Genomic DNA, 23,352 nt, shown 5'->3' with positions numbered 1-23,352 from the left:
TAGTGGAGCCCCTCAGGGTTCAGTGTTGGGTCCATTGTTGTTTTCTGTATTTATTAGTGACATTGATGGTATATATCAGGCTTAATGACTAAGTTTGCAGGTGATACGAAGGTTGGCAGGGTTGTTAATGACAGTATGCTTCAGCACATGGAAGACTGCTGAACAGGATCTAGAAAAGTTGAGTAGATGGGCTGAGAGGTGGCAACTGAAGTTTAACTTTGACAAATGTAAAATACTGCATATGGGAATCATTAACCTCAGAGTAACGTATCAACTGTGTGGTACCACAATGACAGTGGTAGAGAATGAAAAGGACCTGAAGGTAATTGTCCAGGCAGATATGAAGTTTTCTGATCAATGCAGATGGTCTGCAAGGGTAACTCATGGTGTCTTGTCAATGATATACAGGAATTTTTCTAGCAGGGATAAGGTGATTATCCCCTTGAATGAGGTAATGTTCAGGCCACACCTTGAGTACTGTATACAGGTCTGGAGGTCTGATTTTAGGAAGGATGTAGAGCTACTGGAGAGAGTGTGCAGAGAAGGGCAACAAGATTAGTGAATGGAACAAAGGGTTGCTCTTACAAAGAATGGATTAAGTTTTGCAAATTATAATTTCTGGCGACTAGACACCTGTGAGTTGATCTGATTGAGGTGTATAAAGGATTGCTCAATGCTGATGGGATTCTTCCTCTTGCTCAGAATGCCCTCAAAATTTATGCCCTCTTGCCTGAGAGGAAATAAATTGAAATTGAGGAAAGACGATTGTGCGGAAGTTGACCTTTGGCCATTGTGTTGCTCGAACAAACTTCCATCTCTCGTTGTTGTTGTAGAAGTTGATAGCTTAAATAGATTCAAGGCAGAACTAGACAAACATTTGGAGTGGGTGGATGGGTAAAATTAGAAGTTTTTTTGTTTTTTTTTTTTTTTTTTTGGATGATGCTATATAAGCTTGCTTTCTTGCACCATGTACCTATGCTAATGCTAGAGGCCTTCACCGGCCGAAATTTTAGAATTTTATCCGGCCTGAAGACAGTTCAGCCTGACTTGTACTCTAAACCGAAGGCTCCTGTTGCTTCCCGATGCATACCCGGCCTTAGGTTGAGCAAGAGGACCAGTTCTGCCGAGCCAGTCCAGATCTCTTTAACTTGACTATTGGGTAGTGCTCCTTTCCATACAAATCGCCAATTTCTTGAAGATTTTTTTTCACTATCAGAGCTATATCATGTGATTAATGAAGTTATTTATAGCATCTCCCTGATGTTTCTTCTAAGAAGGCATAACAATTCCTGCTATCGCTTTTTTTTTGCTGCGTGCTTTGACCTAACGTATAAATGAAACTAATATTGACTCATTCCACTTTTGTGCTAAGTTTGACACTAAAGGTTTAGCAGACACTAATTGCATGACAGCACTGTTTTAGATCAAAACTGGTCAGGGCGGATTTAACGGCGGGCGCATCGGGTGTGCGCCCTGGGCTCCGACTTCTGAAGAACCCACGCAAAATCCCAACAAATTAGTTGAACTGATATGTTCAACTATTAGTTCAAAATTTTGTGATTATTATTATGCTATTATTAATTATATTATACATATATTATATTCAAATTTTATTGGAAATAAAACATTAATAGTATATAATATTTTTTATTTATTTAAAAAAATGGTTAACATGTATTTTCGGTAAAGATTCAATATGGGGTACGGCCACCAAAAATGGCGGCGAGGAGAGGAAGGGGGAAAGCAGTGATTGACGGGTTGTGACTCCACTGCGTTCCCCCTCCTCTCCTCGCCCGGCGGATGCGAAGTGACACGCAGATGGCACGTAGCACAGCAACGAATGTGGCGGCTGAAAACAAAGAATAAACCCGATAATCAGAAAAATACAAATACCAAAATACACGTTTCTACGGTTTCTACTTTTCTGGGGGCTCTGCCCCCAGACCTCCGTTTCAGCGGATTTTCGGGTCGCTCTCACGCTACTTTTATTTTTATCGCACATTGAAATTCGGATAAGTGATTTTTTTAAACTACGAATGTAATTAGGAATTACTAATCAGCCAATGAGAAGGCTCAGAAGAGGAGGAAAGTGGCCACGTCACTTTCCTCAGTCCACATTTCGAAATTACTTTTTTTTTCAGAAAAAAAAAAATTAATTAAATTTTTTTTTTCTGGGGGCTCTACCCCCAGACCCCCGTCTAAGTGGGGGCTCCTGCCCCCACACCCCCGGATTTTTTAACTTTACCTTTAATTTACGAATGAAATTAAGACCGATTATTATACTGCAACCACGTGACATCAAAACACTTAACACGTGCGGCACAAGCTACACACACAACTAACACGGCGCGGCACAAGGTGACACGCACTGCGTGTCAGTTGTGATCGTCTGACGTCATTGACTCCGCCCACTGGGTAGAGCCGGCTGCCTTCTTTCACTTCGTTCTCATTGGCTGTACCCGATACTGAATCTCGACCGTATTTTCCCTGTCTCTCTTTTTTTTAAGGAGCCCAATATTTTCTTCTGCGCCCGGGGCCTCAACCGACCTTAATTCGCTACTGAAACTGGTTATACATATATTTACGTAAGACTAAATGCAGCTGGGCATAATTTTATAAAATATAATGCCCGGCTGCATTTAGTCTTACTTAATAAGGTGTTGTTAATGCTTGTGTATTTGTCACACGTGTGACGGTATATCCTCGATCATATTGTAGAATTACAAATATTAGTTACCGTTCTGAACATTGTGCTGCAACTGTAAATAAATGCAGAAGTGAAACATAGAGATTACTGATAATTACGAAAGAACACACTAACCTAGATTTCATTATAGTCCTTAGAAAAATAAAGAGAACTTAACATTGATATATGAAATGTGGGCTATTCATATGTGCAATACGAATATTCATCCAATACAGACTGAAGGAAAAGCATCTGAACTGGGGAACCTCGCAAACACAAACATAATTCAAAGCTACGATATTATTGTTATTAGCCATATGGTGCAAGGAAGCCAGAGGCTTATGTTGCAGAGCCAAAATAAATTCCCGAGTCCCCCTGAGAGAGAGGGGGGGAGGATCACCAAGAATATTGCATACCCAGAGGCGTAGCTAGGTTTTTGGCGTTCTTGGCAAATTCGGAGCCTTTTTGCGATAATTGGTAAAATCATAAATAATAAGTACAGTCGGGTCTCTGTTTAGCGAACTTCTTTATAGCGAATTTTTTTTAATCCCCCTTGGCAATTAAAATTTTTTGGTAATTTTTTTTACACCCCTTGGTTACATTTATAATTGTTTCCATAGAACGAAGGAAATTTTCCATAATAACGAATGGATTACGAGAGCCTTGAAGTCGAGCTAGTCAACTACTTTCTGTGTATCCTTAGCCAGTGAGCAGAGCAAGGCGTATTCAACTTTCAGACAATAGGCTTTGGTCAACCTTTTTACTGTAAGCACCCTGTAAGAGATTTAGGAGAAAGTGGTTTCCTTTAATCCAACAACTGGTTATCTGTTGTTTTGCGGAAATGAATTTCCCCTATTTCTTTTTACACGGTCACAGTAGTTGAATATCCGAGTGATTCCGACATTTCGGACACTTTCAAAAAAAAAAAAAAAATAAATAAATAAATAAATCAAAAAATAATAAAATTTAAGGGACTAGGAACAATCAAATGAAAGAACTAGGAAAAATATCGATGACAAGAGGAAGAAAATGAGGGCAACGAAGATATTAGACCTTTCAAACATGAAATGTTAGTAGTTTCTTAAACTTGGTTGAGGCCTTCAGTGTGAAGAAAATGTTCCTGAACCTATAAGTATTTGATGTTAAAACAAATACGAACATTTTTTTAATGATCGATGTACGCTAAAATCCAGTGTACAACAAAAGTTAGCCAAATTTGCAAAATAATAATTCTTAAGTGTAGTAATATTGTGGGCATCATGTACTATGAAAAAAGTCGTTTCTGTATGTAAAAAATCGCTTATCTATGTATTAATAAATTGTTTTTAAATGTTAGAAAATTTATTTATTTTTTTACCTTTTCAACAATGATTTTTAATTGTTCAAAAGGTCATATTTCTTTATATTGAAATTTCTGTTCAATTAACGATTTTTTTCAAGCGAACAATCGATTTCGTTATATAGAAATCCGACTGTATTTTTGATCATTGATTTATTGAGTTGAAACATAACTAATATCATTGGCTATGTGTATACATATATAATGTAAAACAAATAAACTTATCTTATTTAATAATAAAATTTAAAAAAAAATACAGAATAAACAAAACGTAAAATTATTAAATTGTATCAAAGCTTAATTTTTATTGCTCTAGTGTTAGCAAAATTTGTGATAATTTCATCGAAGTCTATTTTGCTAGCAAGTTCGTGTTTAATTGAAAGGAGACATAGATATGATGTGCGTTCTTACCCTGACGTCGATCTCAAATAATTCTTAAGTTTTAACTTGCTAAAACTCCTTCCTGCAGTGTCTACTGTTGTTGGCATTGTAAAGAATATTTTAAGAGCTTTTTCAATTTCTTGTGACTCCCATTCAGCCAATACATTTATTAAAATATCTAAGTGATATATTGTATGAGAATTTTTGTTTTCTAATATTTCAATTAGTTGGTGTTTAATTTAAAGCATTTTATTTCAATTTTAAATTGGGCTTGATTAATTTCATGGTATTTTTCTAACAATAAAATAGCTTTAGTTTCTAAATCCTCACTCTTCACTGAATGGAACGCTTCGCCAGTCAAAAAAATCGGTCTTCTACTATGTTTTTCAGAGATTCAAATCTTTCATTTAACTGCATTATAATACAATCAATTATTGAAAAACAAGAAATTTTTATTCCATCGAAGTTCGACGATTTATCTTCAGCATGCACACCTGGCTTTTTTTCATTTCGTCTTCCACTTTTCAGCTGGTACCATTTTCCTTTTTTTTTTTTTTTTTTTGTTGAAAGTTTCCTCAATTTCAGTAAAAACATTATAAATTTCGTTATTCCTTAGATCAGTGGTCTCAAACTCAAATTGCATGCGGGCCGAATGCACGATCTGAAAGCAGTTGACGGGCCGGAATTTTTTTTTTTAACAAAATGAGAGTGAATATAAGCACCGTATTTACAACAAATACATACTGTACCGTATTTCCCCTTGCGACTCCGTAGACAGGTGGGAAGGAGCAGCAGCAGTGCGTAGTACACGCTTCTTGATTAGACCGAGGTTCGAGCTCGTCACCACCAAATACGGAGGATGCGGAAAGGTCAGGGAATGACCACCGCATATCCCGGAGCAATATGGCCTTAGTTGCTAATGCTCCTAAAAACCAAAAACAACAACAACCGTATTTCCCCATGGATAAGACGCACCTTTTTTTTCGAAAAATTTGGGGTGAAAAAACTGGGTGCGTCTTATACAGTGGTTGTAGATTTTTTTACTTGCATTTCCCGCTTTTTAGCGCTTGTTGTCTTTGCGCTCATTGTTTCGCACTTGTTACCGGTATATTAGGTTATGTTTTGCCACGTTCTGCCCAGAAATGGCTCAGAAAAGATTTTCGTACAGTGCTGAATTCAAGTTATGAGTTGTATGAATTTTATGATGAATAAAACTTGAGTTCAATAACTTTATGTAATACATTTTTTTTTTTCAAATTTCGGGCCCCAAAATTAAGGTGCGTCTTATACATGGGGAAATACGGTAATTGAAATGTATTCGTGGGCCACGAAAATTGCTTCGGGGGGGGGGGGCGGATGCGGCCCGCCAGTTTGAGACCACTGCCTTAGATGATCTAAGAAATAACTAAATCGGTCCCTTCAAAGGTACGTTCTGGATGGCAAAAAGAGCTACGCTGCTATGCAGTATGTACGTACTCAGATTTAAGGATGCATGCAGGCTTGAATCGCTCCTTGAAAACACGCCATTTGGCGAAAATTGATTTTCACCCCGCCCTCTACTCTGATCCTGATTCGACATCATCTTGAGGCGCCATTTCTTCAGTTAGCCTCGGGTATCGAAATAGCTTGGCCCGGAACTGATGTGGCCTGTCAGTGACGCCCTTGGCACCTTCCCCAATGCCAAGGCATTCCTACGCTACTGAGTATACCAGTGTTTTCCAACCTGTGTGATGCAAGTATACTTCAAGTGCGCCGCGGAAAATGAAATAAAAAATTAATAAATCCAAGTTTTATAATAAAAATTAATTCAAACAAACAAAAATTCGTTTATTTACGCTGCGCCGATCCGAACGCCTTCCGGCGGTCAATGTACGTCACGTTTTGATTCCTGGTACTAGATCTGTTCACCTATACTCCACAAATAATAAGTGTACTATTAAATATACCGAACAGAAATAACTTCCCGTTTGTGAATATGACTATAGCAGTGATTGTAGTGTGCCGCAAAATTTTAGCATCTTTAAAAGTGTGTCGCAGCAACGAAAAGGTTGAGGAACATTGATATATACAAAGGGTACTAGGAAAGTTTTGCAATACAGCTTTGTTTATTTAATTTTTTCAAAGTAATTTCCTCTACATTCAATACACCTCTCCATCCTCCGAAACCAATCTTTACTAGGGAGTAAAGCACACTCGTTGTCCCAAGCCCGTAGAAGGTCCTCATCACTGGAAAACCGCCTCCCTTTTAGCTTCATTTTCACATGCGGGAACAGTGCAAAGTCGCAGGGAGCAAGGTCTGGACTTTAGGGAGGGTGCTCGAGAAGTTTCAGTCCTGTCGTGGTCAAATATTCGGTGCAGGCTTTGGCGCGGTGAGCTGGAGCATTTTCGTGATGGAGGTACCAGGTGTCCATTCTTGACTTTGGCCGCAGGTTCTTCATAGATCCAATGACTTTAGGCAGGCATTGTTCAGTATACCACTTAGCTGTGACTGTCTTCTGCGTGTCCAAACGACACGTTCCACAATTCCACTCGATTTGAAAAATACAGCTATCATTTTCTTCTTTACAGATCGGGATTTTCTGACAATTACGGGTGTGTCGTCATCATCAAAGACCCAAACTTTGTTTTGAGCCTTGGTCGGCAGATCGTAATAGTACAGCCAAGTCTCGTCACCTGTCACGATGTTGTTCACATACCGAGATTGTCCCTTATCAAACTTTTTTAACATCTCCCGGCACCAAGTCACACGTCGTGTCATCTGCTCTTCAGTCAGTTGATGCGGCACCCAGAGAGAACAAAGTTTCTTCACGTGCAAATGATCTTGCAGAATCGAACGAATTGCTGGTGCATTTAGGCCCAAAGTATCCTCTATCTGTTGGTAGGTCACTCGCCTGTTTTCGTCAAGCATTTTCCTCACAGCAGTAACGTTTTCCTCCGTAACTGACGTTCGTGGCCTTCCCGGCCTCTCAGAATCCTCCAGAGTGAAATTTCCCCTTTGGAATTCTCTATACCACCTGAATATCGTTGTACGATGTGGACAATCATCATCTAGTGCAAGAGTCATTTCTTCTAAGCACTGGTCTATGGTTAAACCACGCACGAATTTATACCGCAAAGCTGTCCTTATCTCATTTCGTGACCACGATGCCATCGCAAGCACTTTACACTCTCACTACTAATGAATAACTGAGCCCATCGACTTGGCGCGGCGGCTACTATGCACGTATGAACATGTCTCAACATGTAGCAACAAGCAGCTTCCTGTGATTCATTGTTGCGTCATATTGCAAAACTTTCCTAGTACCCTTTGTATATTAACTGATTAACGTATTGCTTATTATTATTATTATTATTATTATTATATTATTATATTATTATTATTCCAAGTGGAATCCGAACTGTATATATCATTATGTATGTACAAAACTTACTGTTAACGAATAGACTATTAAAATCACATGTATTCTGCAATGCTTTTTAGATAAAAATATTTCAGAGGGGGAAATAACTGCAAAAATTCGAAAAAAATTATTTAAAAATAAACAATGGAGTTGCAAACATGTAAAGGCGAATTAGTGAAGGGTTAAATAAATTTTCAACTCATCACGTTCGACATACTTTCAAACTGAACATCCTTCGGATGCCTTTGGTTCCATATTGCTGTGTGAAAACAAAATGGCGTCCAAATTTTGGCTGCTTAAAGAGGTTCGACGTTCCTGCACAACGAGCCTGGCTGTACAAAAATTTCTTTCATAAAATTTGAACCCAAATATTATCCGACCGTACCGAATCCAAATGCTATTTGTGCTACTCAGTCCGATCCAAGCCCGATTGTGATTAAGTCTGACTCGGCCCCCTAGGGCCCAGTCAGGCTTCAGCCTGGCCCGTGCAGACTCCTCAAATTACCTAACAATTGACCCCTCTGGCGTATCACTTTTCACATCGGTCCATGAAGAGCTGTAGTCATTTAAATTCCTCTTTGTCTCTTACCATCCCTTCATGTATAGTAATTACATCCGTAATGGCATGGCGCCTCCGTAGCCAGGTGGGAAGGAGCAGCAGTGCGTAGCACACGCTTCTTGATTAGACCGGGGTTCGAGCCCGTCACCATCAAATACGGAGGATGCAGAAAGGTCAGGGAATGACCACCGCATTTCCCTTAGCAACATGGCCTTAGTTGCTAATGTTCCTAAAAACCAAATAACTAACTAACCCGTAATGCCATATGGTTCCAGTTCATACAAAATTGTATATGGTACAGTATCAAAGGCCTTGTTGAAATCTAAAATCTAAGTATAAGATGCAAAAGTTATTATTTGTTTCCAGTTCCTTTGTGCTAGTAATAAATAATCAGATTGGTCGAGCATGATCTCTCTTGAAGAAATCCATTCTGCGATTGTCTAATGGCTCCAATCCTCTGAAGATGATCTTGCATTAACTTCTTTTATCTATTGATTCCATTATTTTCCGTGGTATAGAAGGCCAAACTTACAGGTGTGTAGTTTTTACACTTTTAACTACTTTATGAATTGGAGATAAATTTCGCACATTTCCAATATACAGGAACCTTCGCTGAATCTAGGTTGTCCTCATTATTATGCATAACGATTTATTTACAGTTTAACGGTTTAAATATGTCTGCAGCTTATATTAATATAATTAGATAAATTCCATCAGCCCTTGGTACTTTGTTCGCTTTTAGTTGCAGCAATTTCATTTCCATCTTTCTTTCTTATTGCAAAATAATTGAATTCCCAGTCGGTATTAGACAGAATTCTGCTAACCCCATTTCTAAAAACCAGTAAAAACTAAATAAATTTCCTTTTTTTTGTCACATATGCCAGTTTTTGTTTCATTTTGCAGTTTATCAGGAAAATTTATTTCCAAACAACTTGGGTAATCGGATTCTATTGTAAAGAGGATGTTACAAAAGTATTGGACAATGTTTTCTCTAAATGCTGTATGTTTGAGGATATACAAGCATAACTGTCAACTCTCTGCATTTACGAAGGAGACTGCGTGTCTTTTTTTAAAATCCATTTTTCTGCTCACCTTCCTAACATAGTTTTTTTTCGTCTTTTTTTTCAGAAAATAACTTACAGTACGGCTACGCTGTTACTTTTAAAAATAATTATTTTTGCATGAAATTTCGTTATTCGTCTCTACTTGACGAATTATTGTTAGGATGAATTACGCGGAACGCACTTAAAGCACTAAACGAAATGTTGGATATACTGTAACGCCAAACCGTATGTTCTTTGTACAGTGTGGCCCAGAATAAAGTACCCCGAAGTTTAGCAACCCTTCGTTAGCTGTTGTTGGAGATAAAGACACCGTTGGTGGCTTTCGCTATCCGAAAAAAAAGCTTTTATTGTAGAGTATTATTTGCGTTCATTACGGAGTAGGCCGAGCAGTGGACCTAGTGTTAAAATTTTACGCGAACGTTACTAGGCAGAGGTCACCATTCTTCTCTTTCTTGGCGATTCCTTCTACTTCTCTCTCTCTCTCTCTCTCTCTCTCTCTCTCTCTCTCTCTCTCTCTCTCTCTCTCTCTCTCTCTCTCTCTCTCAGGGTAACTCGGGGAATTTTTTTTTTTTTTGGCTGGTGCAGCGTAAGTCTCAGGCTTCCTTGCACCTTGTTCGGCCCTTTCTTCTCCCTTACCCCGGCGGGGGGGAGGCGACGGCTTTCCTGTCTCCTCCCCTCCTTGCCGACCCCACTCTTCCCTCTGGTGGTGGGGTATGGGCATGCCCCACTGATTCCACCTGGGGTCGTCTTCCCTATTGACCCCATTCTTCTGTCTTTATACCCCCAGTCTTCATTCTCCCTAGCCAACTCTATCTGTATGCAAGCGAATATCCCACACGCCAAAAATAACCGTGTGTAAATTACGCTGTTCGCTCACCATTTTGGCTTTTCTAATTCTAGCGCAATATTCCCATGCAATTTTTTTTTTTTTTAAGGTCCTAGCCACTGAAATCCCAGGAAACTAGGTGGCAGGACCTGCCAGAGTGCAAATTTAAACTAGTGGTTACCTGGTCTGCCCCCACGGGGCGAGGTGTGGGCAACGGTGGACCTCAGCTGGGGTGCAACGGCTAAATGGCCAGAAGAACAACGGTACATAACATAACACACTCACATGATCCACACACTTTTAAATCTCTGGCCTTCCCAGTGAACTGGTACACTCACAATGAAAGCAACGCGGAGATGGGGGAACCCCTGGTGCCGTTAGACACTTAATACACTTTGCTTCCTTGCACCATATGGCTAATTATAACAATAACGATCCGCCAAACAAACGAACAGAGCTTTTAGTGAATAAGTTTAGGAGTGGGGTTCAATTCTGTGGCAGAGTAAAAATGGAAGGGGCGAGAAAATGGACCTCCACAGATAAAAGTGAATGGAAGGCAGTGTTTGACAAAACTGTACGCTCACCCGTGAAAAGCCAGCGGCATGGAGCAGATGAACTTGGTATGAAAAGAATGTCTGTTCAAAGAATGATTTATTTGTCAAGAGCTTTTTCGTATCGCATACAGGTGAGTCACCAGCTGCGAGTAGAGGATTTGGAACAAAGAAGTTTGTTCCATGCTTGCAGTTATGCAAATGTGTACAAAAATGAATTTTCTCCACAGTGTTTGGTTTTCTGATGAGTGCCATGTTACTCTGGATGATTAACCGAACAAGTAAATGACTTGTTATTTATAAAGTTTCTCGGATTGAAAGGCAGTTTAGTGTCACTCGTTCTCTGCACAGCTACGAAGTAGCTGTTTAGTGCGCCATCTTAGGTTATGGTCGATGAACATTGCATTTTTGTTTTTACATTTTTATTAACATGTGGAAGATGAACAGGTGAGGTGTGCTACCGTGAACCAAGAAAGATACTGCCAGCTGATTGTCTTTCCCTTTGTTCAAGATCTGCAAAAAACTTGTTGCGCTAGAAACCTGCTTTTCCGTGCACAGTGGTCCCAACAAGATGGCACTACACACACACACACATTACAGTACTAGGGAAACGCTGCATTTTCTCGAACAACTTTCCGCGGCGCACAATCTCCTGAGAACCGGACAAAACGTTCCTTCCGAATTTATCTTAATTCACATACCCTTTATGCTCAGGGCTGTAGTGGAGGGTATACGCCGTACACTTTTTTAAAAGTGAATTTTTTAAAAGTGAATAGCGTATACCTTCTGGTTTTTGAAAGACTTGAAAAAAAAATCATTAAAATATTTACTGAAAATCAAAAAAAACAGATTTGTTAGAATTTTTGATTCTTAAGCAATACCTATAGTTTTATTATTTTAATATATAAAGTCTGGAACCAATGGGATTTACAAAAAGGGATTTACATGGGATTTCATCCAGAGTTAATGCAATTTTTCTCCTGTAAAGAAAAACATATTTTTACCATCGGTTCCAGACTTTCGGACACTCTGTGTATGTGAGTGAGTGAGATCACTGAATTATGATCATCTACTTAATACTTCGTAGGTCCTGCTTTTGTCCTCAGTACAGCAGCTATCCGACGTGGCATTGATTCAACAAGATGTCGGGACGTATGGCCAACAAAGCTGTGAGTAATGTGGTCAGCTATGTAGGTGATTGGAGTATCCAGACGCCTAATATGCCTTTCCAGAGGGTCCCACAAGCGCTCTGAGGTTGATATCGGTGGAGATCGGAGGTCAGTCGATATGCTGTAAGTCAGAACTGTGTTCCTCAAACCATTCCTGCACAATAAGTGCCCGATGGCTCGGCGCATCGCCGTCTTGGAAGACACCATCGCCATTCGGGAAAAAGTGTAACATATCGGGGTGTACACGGTCAGCAAGCAGTTGACGATAGCGGAGACCACTGATACGTTGTTCCACATGCACCAGTGCTCCAGGTTCCTGCCAGTGAAACATGCCCCACACCATACAACCGCATCCACTGGCCTGCACTTTTGATACCATGCATGATGGATGAAGAGCCTCATGTTGTTGACGCCAAATCCGTACACGACCATCCACGGTGTGGAGTAAATAACGTGACTCATCCGACCAGCACACCTTCTTCCAGTCTTTTTTAACAGCCAACTTGCATGCTCTTTGCACCAGGCGAGTCTTTTACGCCGATCACCCTTGGTTAGGAGAGGATGCCGTAGGGGGTTGTCTGCTGGTATAGCCTATACGTGCGAGCATACGACGCATGGTCATGCCAGATATTGTTCCGGGTTGGCCCATGTTGTATTGGGTAGTCAACTTTTCAACAGTGCTGCGCCTGTACGAGTCATGGGACCCAGCGTCACCTCTAACATCAACCTTTCGCTGACCTTTTGAGTTTTGCCGCCGGGCCGTTGTTTGACCATTTTGACGCTAGTCCTGGTACACTTTAACTATGGTGGCTCTCGAACACCCCACCAGTTCAGTCGTTTGGGAAATCAAGGCACCAACTCGTCGAGCACCCACAATCTGTCCTTTATCGAAGTCCGATAAATCCTTCCTTTTACCCATCACGCTCGGAATTTTACTACCTACTGAACCACTGACATCTATGCTACGTAGGTCGACTAACTCCGCACTCTCGTACCTCACGCAGAGGCAGGGTAAGCGGACTAAGCGGCCGCGTAGGGCCCGGAATACTAAGGGGCCTGAGGTCTTAAAATTTCTTTTCTTTAGGATTCGAGGAAAATTATGTTTTATTATTTTTTTTTTGTATACAATCAACCCTCCTATAACGCGGTATTATTTAAGCTTTTGAAGGTAATTTATTTGAGTTTTGGCGGGATTCTAATTTTTAACTGGACATCAGGGGATGAAACTAGTATAGCATAAATAGGCCCAAATATAAGTAAATATATATTGTTTTAATTACACAAAAAAAAAAAAAAATTGATCCCTCCCAAAATAATAATTTGATTTAAATTTAAATACGATTTATGATATGCGGAAAGAGGGCTACATATAAAATAAAAATTTGAGGTTTGTAATTTTTTTTAGTTTAAATGCAAATTGCCCTGACAGGCCGCTATTTTTCATAATGAGATTTTTTTGTAAGAAAAACGATCATAATTCGGAAAAGGGGCCCCGAAATTTTTACCGCTTGGGCCCCCACTTGGCTTGATCCGCCTCTGACCTCACGTGGTGAACGGGTCGCATTCAGTTTTCATAGGGGTGGTAATAATTCAGTGATCACTCAGTGTGTGTGTGTGTGTGTGTATGTATGTATATATATATATATATATATATATATATATATATATATATATATATATATATATATATATGGAAAGAAAGTTAATAAATTGTAACAAACTAACTAATATTTATGGGCCAACGCACTTGCAACAGCAATGATGCATTACGACCATGATGTGTATAAAATACGTTGTACCTATATAGCAATTAATATTGAAGACAATTCAAAGATGGATTTAGAACACTATATTTGTTCTCAAGAAGGTGCCAACATGTTTGCTCTGTTATTTATTTATTTAATTTTAAACTTTTTTTTCTGTGATCGTGTAAACCCTATATTCATTAAAAAAGAAAGTCTAAGACAACATAATTTTCTGATTTTAATAAAATATTTTCCAAATATTTTCACTTGATTATACATATTGGCATATTTCCGTGTTCCGATTTCCAGGAAACATAACTAAAAATCATTTGCGTCTTGAATTCAATACCGTAACTAACATAGTTATATTTAGAGACGAGGGCACCCAAAATTAGCAAGCTAGAAAACTGATAGCACATTTTAAACAAATTTTTTTTCAAGTTTTTGTCTGCATTATAGTGCCCGTTTAAGACTTGGGGAGAGAAATAGCTATACATGAGGAGAACCAGGAAATTACAAACAGCGGTAGAAATATTTCACACTTGTGTCGAAACGTTTCTTTAGTGAATTTAATTTCATTCACGTAAGAAACGAAAGAAAACGCTAATCATGCGATGAAAGTCGTGTAATATGATTACTAATTTCGTTTGAACGGCTATAAGAGGATTTTGCAGATTTTGCTAAAATTATCGTGTTATCACCACTTTTAAAGCTGCCTCCTGTGTGTGTTTCGTTCCAAATTTTTTAACAGGGAATCCTTTGTAGATAGTGAGGCTTAAAATAGTTGCTTTGAAAACTACATTCTGTAAAGGTTTCCAACATCTTGAATCAACATAGAAGAATATTTAAGTTAGCACTGAAAGAGGATAGGGCGTCAAGCAATAGGGGCGTCACGAAGCTTTTGATACTGATTGTTTAACCAGTATACACCATATCGATTGTTAACATGTTTACATATGTTTACATCATATCGATTGTTAACAGCGTTACTTTGTTCCTCTGTGCTTGACTATTTTTTGGCAAGGTTGCCATAAGAGTTTTTGTCTGTACTTTTCTATTATTCAAGTTGTGAATTTAGCGCGTTAACAATTACTTTGTTTGCACAGTTTTTTCCTCAATTTATTTTAACCGTAATTTTATTTAAGATAAAGAGAACCTTAACTCTTTAAGCTTGAACTTATGCATGAAATAGGTGTATTCCTCAGTAGTGATGGATAAAAGGAATCATTATAGAAAAGTGACTCGAGTCAGTGAGTCACTTCGAAATAAGTCACATTTCATCATAATTGTAGTGAACGCTGAGCAAGAAATTGAACAGAATGTCCAAGAGTTTCAATACCCTGTCTGCCTGGGAATGACAAGTGACTTTATCAAAATGAACGATTCTAATGACACAAATGAAATCATTGCGCTTGTCTTCAGACGGTGGCACTATTTTGTGTAATATATTGCACAAAAAGCACATATTGCAGTTACTATGAATGGCAAGCAATACTGCTTGCCAATTTTTTAGGAAATGTCGAGTTGCATGTGTTGTCACTCCAAGTGGGAATCTTTAGAGGAAACATTGAAATTATTTATAGTTTGTTTTATCACTTTTTTTTTTTTAATTTTTAGGGACTTTAGCATACATCCCCAATTCACAAAGGGGAATCGAAGGGTGACACGAGTAATTACAGACCAGTTAGTTTAACTTCTGTTCCGGGTAAAATAATGGAGTCACTGGTTAAAGATGCATTGCAGGATCATCTAGACAAGACTGCAGCAATAATTCAGACACAGCATGGGTTTGTTAAGGGAAAGTCTAGTCTGACAAATTTGATAGGATATTATGATGTGGTTACAAAGGAACTGGATGCAAAAAAATAATTTTGATATCATATATTTGGATTTCAGGAAAGCTTTTGACACTGTTGCGCTTTGGAAGACTGTTGTACAAATTGGAGCAGAATGGTATTAAGGGTAAGTTGCTACAATGCATAAAAGGATGGTTAAGTGGGAGAAGACAGAGGGTGGTAATCAATGGGTGCTGCTCTTCGTGCACTAATGTTATTAGTGGAGTCCCACAAGGTTCGGTGTTAGGTCCACTGTTGTTTTGTATATTTATCAATGATATTGATGAAGGTATATCAGGCTTAATGTCGAAGTTTGCAGATGATACAAAGGTTGGCTGGGTTGTTAATGACAGTAATGGCAGTGTGCTACTGCAACAGGATCTAGATAATTTGGGCAGATGGGCTAAAAAGTGGCAACTGAAGTTTAACCTTGACAAATGCAAAGTACTGCATATGGGTAGAAGTAACTCCAGAGAAACGTACCAACTGTGTGGTACTACACTTAAGGTGGTAGAAAATGAAAAAGACCTGGGAGTAATTGTGCAGTCAGATATGAAGTTTTCTGAGCAATGCAGACAGGCTGCCAGGGCAGGTCATGGGGTTTTGTCAATGATATATAGGAATTTTGCTAGCAGGGAAAAGGAGGTGATTATCCCTCTGTATAAGGCAATGGTCAGGCCACGCCTTGAGTACTGCGTACAGGTCTGGAGGCCTCATTTTAGGAAGGATGTAGATTTACTTGAGCGTGTACAGATAAGAGCAACAAGATTGGTGAGGGGAATGAAGGGATCCTCTTACCAAGATAGGCTTAAGTTCTGCAAATTGCAGTGGCTGGAGACTAGGCACCTGCGTGGTGCCTAGTCTCCAGCCACTAGGTATTGGTATTAAGGTATATAAGATTAAGGTATATAAGACCTTGAATGGGTTGAGCACGCTGAATTCTGATGGGATCCTTCCACTTGTTCAGATTACGAACCTAAGGGGGCGTAAATTCAAATTAAGAAAAGACAGATGTAGAATAGATGTGCGGAAATTTGCCTTTAGCCAGCGGATGGTTAAATTGCTGGAACAAACTTCCATCTGTCGTTGTGGAAGTTGATAGGTTGAATAAATTTAAGGAGGAACTGGACAGGCATTTGGAGGGAATGTGTGATATATATATATATTTTTTTTTTTTTTTTTTTTGGCTGATGCTGCATAAGCTCATACACTTGCTTTCTTGCATCATATGCCACTGCTGCTACTACTACTACTACATCATACTTGCATATCTACAAATAACTCTATTTACCGAAAAACTCATAATGTATGCTGAAACCTTGTAATCGTTGTGGAACACTGAAATGTGAACACTGAACACTGCCCTCGCTGGTAGCAGAGTTGGTAGAATCGCCGCCCTCACCATACCGGGTGAAAAAGACCCGAGTTCGAATCACGTCGATAATGCTGATAGTTTTTATTGGCCTTTTACACAATGTGGCTGAGTTAGTTAGTTAGTTGTTGGCTGGCCTGAAGCGAAGGAAGTGTGGTTTCCCTTCCTGAAAATTCGGGTTTTTCATCCAGCAAATAGTCAAATCCACCACAGAACACACGAAATTCATAGATATGATATATACGGCCCAATATGGCCTAAGTTTCTAACGCACTTAAACCAGCAAATAGTCAAATCCACCACAGAACACACGAAATTCATAGATATGATATATACGGCCCAATATGGCCTAAGTTGCTAACGCACTTAAAACCCCAACAAAAAACTACCGTGGAACACTCTTACACCAATTTTTTAAAAATGTCCTCCGATATTTTCCACCATTAGGCTTTCAAAGCGGCCAAATGGGGGAAAGTATCAGCTGTTTTTTGTGCCGTCTCTCCTCACACGCCCCGTCAGGGGCGTGTGAGGAGAGACGTTTTGGTTCAATTCATCTCAGATGTTCTCTGTAGGATTGGGGTCAGAGCTCTGGGTTGGCCAATCCAGCTTTTTGACACTCATGTTCTTAAACCAGACCAAGGTGAGCAGTATGACACGGAGCGTTGTCCTGATGATACTGGTATAGGTCTTCCTTGACATGATGCTACAATGTAGGTAACACATTATTGTTCAGGAACGTCTAGACCAACGGTGGGCAAATGCGGCTCTTCGTTAAGTGCGGCTCCCATTGAAAATTTAAATCCGTTCTTTTTTATTATTATTTCAGAACTTTTTTTCACTGAATCTTGTTAAATTAACTAAGTAACTAATATTTTGTTATGCGGATTTTATGTTGTGTTTATTTCTTTTTTATGTCTAGATATTTTGCTATTTTTATTTTGATTATAAATAAATCCGCGCTCATTTACACTGCTGGCACCATCAGCGGACTTGTGCTACGCTACACTGGGAGTGGGTAGAAAATGTGACCAAACCTCCCATAATTGTTTCAATTTCAGACTTTGGAATTAAATTTATTTAAATTTTTTTTATAACATGACCTCAGAAAATATCAAAAAAACGAAAATACGAACAAGAAAATAGAATCTTTCAAGAAGAATGGGTAGAAAATTTTGCTTTTATTGACAATAATGGAAAGTCGTTGTGTCTTATTTGTAAAGTTACAATTGCAAACTACAAAGTAAGCAATTTACGTCGACATTACGAAGTAAGTCATCCCTACTTTTCAACTCAATATCCGCTCAATTCAAAATTGCGAACAGAGAAACTTAAGTCCTTGCAATCTGGTCTTCATAAGCAACAAGGACTCTTGTCTTCTTTTAGTTGCGAAGATGACAGAGCAAACGAAGCTAGTTTTTTGATAGCTTGGAATATTGCTTGTGCCAAACGTCCATATGGAGAATTTATTAAAAGAAACTTGGAAGAAGTAGTTAAAGTTTTGGATCCAGATAATACAAAACTGCATAAATTGATCGCACAGGTTCCTATGTCACGCCGTACAACTGAGCGTCGTATTGGTGCAATTAGTAAAAATGTTGAAAATAGTTTGATGTGTGATTTGAAAGTATTTAGTTTAGTTCGTCGTCTCGTAGTAGACTCGTCGAGAGCATTTATTTTAGCTCTCGACGAGTCTACAGACATTCAGGATGTTCCACAATTGGCCATTTTTGTCCGCTATGTATCTGCAGACGTAAATGTGAAGGAAGAAATGTTAGACCTAGTAGCTCTTATCGAAACATTGGTCTTTGGTCTTTTAAACAACGATCCTAAAATTTCACGTTTCTTACCTCTTCACTGCATAATTCACCGCGAGCATCTCATAGCGAAGTACTTCAAATACGAAAATGTGTGGAAGATTGTTTTGCAGATTGTGAATTTAATTAGAACAAATGCCAAAACACATCGTCAATTTAAGAACTCTTTAGAAGAGTTGCGAGTGAATGACGAAACAGATGAATTGCCCATGATTTATCCCTATGGTGTGTTGTAAGATGGTTGTCAACTTACAATGTTTTGAGCCGTTTTGTGGAACTCCTAAATCCTATCATAACATTTACAAAAGAAAAAGGAAAAAATACTCAGAATTAGAAATTGAAACTTGGTTTCTGACTTAATGTTCCTTACAGACATTATAGAACATTTGCAAACACTTAATTTGGTTTTACAAGGAAAGGAAAAAAATTATTATTGATTTGTCACAAACTGTATTTAGTTTTGAACCTAAACTTCGGTTTTTTGTGTACGATCTTAAGAACAAAATATTTAATCATTTTTCACGAGTAAAAGCAAATATAATTAATATCAAAGAAGAAAAGTTAGACGAATACAAAGAAAAATTGGAAGAATTGCAAACATATTTCAAACATAGGTTTGAAGATTTGAAAAGTTTGAAATCTACATTTGCATATTTTGTGAACCATTTATTTGTGATATTATTGAAGATGGATTTCCAATTTCTGAAATAATACTTGTTGAAAAAGCGGCTGAGGAATTGGAGTTATAGAGATGAAAGAGGATCAGGCATTGCAAATGCAGCACAAATCTACTTGTATAATTGAATTTTGGAAACTCGTGCCAGAATCAAAATATCCACATTTAAAGAAAGCTGCTTGCCGTCTAATTTCAATTTTTGGTACAACATATTGCTGTGAATCTTTGTACTCCACAATGAAGTTCGTGAAGTCGAAATATCGTTCACAGTTGACCAATCATCATCTCACTGAATTGCTTCGAACGGCTTTACCAAATTTTACGCCAAATTTCAAAGATTTGACCAAAGGTCTTCGTTAAATGTTATACTTTTTATTAATGCATTTTATTATATTTTATTTTTATTATTAAAATTTTGAAATAATTATTTTGTATTTTCTTTCTCTTATTATATTTTCTTATATATGTATACTTTACATAACACTTAAGACTTGTGTAGAATATGTAATCATATTAATTAAATTAAATTAAATTAAATTTGAATTTGTGTATTTAATACTATATAACTATTGTGTGGCTCTTTATAATATATGAAAAACCGGAATGCGGCTCTCTTTGACCTCATGCGTGCTCACCTCTGATCTAGTGCTTCAACTATAACATATGGTATAAGAACTATGCTACCCTCGCCTGAGACCGACTAACTCAGCCACGTTGTTTACAAATTAAAAGTTAGTAATAATGATTATGTGATATCAGAAGATTCCTTAAGACGAGTGCTTAAGACTGATACCAAATGCATGCTTATCTTGTCATCAGGTAAATATATATGTTACGGGCAATATAAATCGGAAAGTATACATAATTACCGGCTATTTTGTATAATTCCCTATAATATTGGAGAATATGCTTAATTTATCAAACATACCGGATATTATGAATAATCTCCAATTCTTACTGGCAATATTGATTAATTGAAATTAGATGCCAACAGAATACAAAAAAAAAAAAAAAAAAAAAAAAAATCAAAGTTTAATGTTATTTATTATTACAAGATAAACTATGATGACATTTTCAATTGCACAGTTTGTTACTATTTCTACAACTACATTTATTACTGTTGCATTTTCCTTTACAATTACATTTTTTGTAACCATGACCACCAAATATGGAAAACTTCTTAACACACTCCCGCAAAGATAATTCTGAGTCTGGAACTTTCGCGACACTTATAAATTTTTCATGGCATATAGAAAACTTATTTCTGGTATAAACATTGGCCAATTTCACTTTCTTTGTACCCTATTTATATACTCCACTATTGTCAATATCCATAATAACTGCCAAGCAATTTCTTGGGTCGCTTCTGGCTCTGTCAGTATCAGAAATTCTTATACGTACCGTATCACCTACTTTTCCAGTAGGAAACTTTTTGTTAGACACGTTTATAATTTTTTTAGCTTGTATTTTGAGATTTTCTTTTACTATTTTACGTTTTCTATATATATCTGTGCTTTTATTCTCTTCAACGTTCTCCATTATTTTGTCATTTTCAATTTCAATACTCTTTATGCTCATGTTTCCTGCAATCTCTCCAGAATCATAAATCATAAATATTTGATTCCTTCTCTATCATATGATCATTTTTAAATTGATTCATTATGTTTCCTAGTTCTTCCTCTTCTTTTAAATGAACAACAACTTCTTTGGGAAGCCATGAGGTTTTGAGGCCAATTTTAATGGGAGAACCAAACATAGCTTCATAGGGACTGCATGTAATTCCTTGGTGATATTCTCTATTTTTCGTTAAATTTGCAATAAAACTTTCTTTCATTCTTTCAATGGCATCCATAACCGTTACACTTTGGCAAACTACAAAAATTTTCATTACATGTTCATTTCTAATTGTTTTTCAAAGAAAACTTACCTATGGACATAAACTAAATACGTTTAACTTTACCTATAAGTATAACGTTGCATTAAACGGCAAGAATGCAGACTCAGTGGTCGTTCTAGTTCAGCCCAACAATGCTGCACTAACTACCGTAAATGCTGATGTGTTGTTGTATGTTGCACTAAACCAGTGCTTCTCAAACTTTTTTGGATCACCGCCCCCCTAAAAAAAAAAAAAAGCTCTCGCTAGGGCTTTTTTTTTAGCCCACCAATATAAAGTGAAGCTAAATAACTGAAATGAATATTTGTCTATTTGCCTCCAAAAACGTAAATGCAGCCCTGCATGTATGTGTGTGAATTATAAAGAAAACTATTTACTGCACTTTATTCCTTCTTCGTAAAAAATTACAACTACATAAATAAAGTCAGTTATAGTCACTTAAATTAAGTCATAAAAATTAAAGTTAATTACGTAAATAAGTCATGATATTAATGGAAATAGTTAATTATATTTTAATATTTAATGCGATGGATGAGCTTGGTGGAGATATATTAGCTTATCAATATTAGGTTTAATGTCTGTAAGTAGAAGTCGTAAATCGCCACGTTTAACAACATCCAGACAATTTCTTTGTTTTGTCAGCAATTGAGATACAGCACTGAAACCGGTTTCGACTAGATATGACGTTGGAAAAGAAATTAATAATATTTTTTACAATCCCCACAATGCAGGATAATGGTCAGGGATTTTCTTTTATAACCAAAATTCCTGATATGAATTTTGAAATTTTGGCTTCAGTTCAACTTCATTTTGTAACTCAATCAATTCTTCTTCTACAAAACGTTCACCATCGTCATTATTTAAAAAAGGATTTATAACCCAATCTGGAATTTTCAATTTTTTTTTTTTTTTTATCATTGTTTTATTGGTGGTTTTTTTTTTTTTTTTTTTTTGGCTGGTGCAGCATAAGCCATAGGCTTTCTTGCACCATGCGGCCATTACTAATACTAATTAAGGAGATCTTCGAACCTTTCCTGCATATCTCTGTGCAACATTTTTAGATGATTACAAAAAGTTAGTAGAGTTTCATCAGCTATTTTTTCTTTTTTCTCTATTTCCAACAGATTTGGAAATTGATACAATTCACGTCATCCTACGCTGCGCATAAAAAGCTTTAATTTTGAAATAAATGCTGAAATTTGAGTTTTCGCCTTAAGAGTTACATCTTGTCCTTGTAAATGTAAGTTCATTGAGTTGAATCTAGTAAATAAATCTGCAAGATAAGCAATATCAGTTTTCATTTTCTCGAGGTCATTACTAAGGTCGTTGTTCCTATCTTCAAAAAACTCGACAACAGTATCAAAGAGTTCATAAAATCTGTTGAGACAGTTGCCTTTTGACAGCCACCGAACCTCGGAGTGAAGTAGCAATCGTTCAAAATCTTCACTGTTTTGATCACAAAGCTTTCGAAATATATGATCATTCAAAGAATGTGCTTTAATTTTGTTTATAGCAGTAATAACAGTTTGTAGAGAATTGTGCAGTTGATCACTAAGTTTTTTCGCAACTAAATGCTGACGGTGAATGACACAATGAACAGTAATAATATTTGGCACAGCATTTTTTAAATAAGCCATAAAACCCTTGTAACGGCCAATCATTGATGATGCTCCATCCGCCCCCTGTCGCCCCTTTTCATGCCTATCGCCCCATGTTGCCCCTTTTCATGCCTAACTCCCCCATGGATAATTCAAACGTCCCCCGGTGGGCGATATCGCCCACTTTGAGAAGCACTGCACTAAACGGTAGAAACCCCAGGGGCTCACATCTGGTGAGTATGGGTTTGGCACACCCAAGGTCCTCAGCTTGATATCATCATTCTTCTATTTCTTGGTGATTCCCTTCTACCTCTCTCTCTCTCTTTCTCTTTCAGGGTAAGTCGGGGAATTTTTTTTTTTGGCTGGTGCAGCATAAGCCTCAGGCTTCCTTGCACCATGTAGCTAATAAAAATAATAAATAAATAATAATGTAGACACAGTG

General features: G+C 37.7%; 1 protein-coding gene and 1 long non-coding RNA gene across 2 annotated transcripts in view; one reads left to right on the top strand and one right to left on the bottom strand.

Moving 5' to 3' along the window:
- The window catches only part of LOC150081938 (uncharacterized), a 241,891-nt gene that overhangs the window by 52,812 nt on the left and 165,727 nt on the right, over window positions 1-23,352 (top strand). The gene's annotated exons all lie outside the window — the stretch shown is intronic.
- Window positions 1-23,352, bottom strand: part of LOC150081939 (filamin-A-like) — a 385,277-nt gene that overhangs the window by 346,197 nt on the left and 15,728 nt on the right. The gene's annotated exons all lie outside the window — the stretch shown is intronic.

The sequence above is a fragment of the Mastigoproctus giganteus genome, chromosome 8 (assembly GCF_048544385.1).
Source record: "Mastigoproctus giganteus isolate SK-2022 chromosome 8, ASM4854438v1, whole genome shotgun sequence".
Lineage (NCBI taxonomy): Eukaryota > Metazoa > Arthropoda > Arachnida > Uropygi > Thelyphonidae > Mastigoproctus > Mastigoproctus giganteus.
The sequence above is the reverse complement of the archived record's forward strand: the minus strand, read 5'-3'. Positions and strand labels throughout refer to the sequence as shown.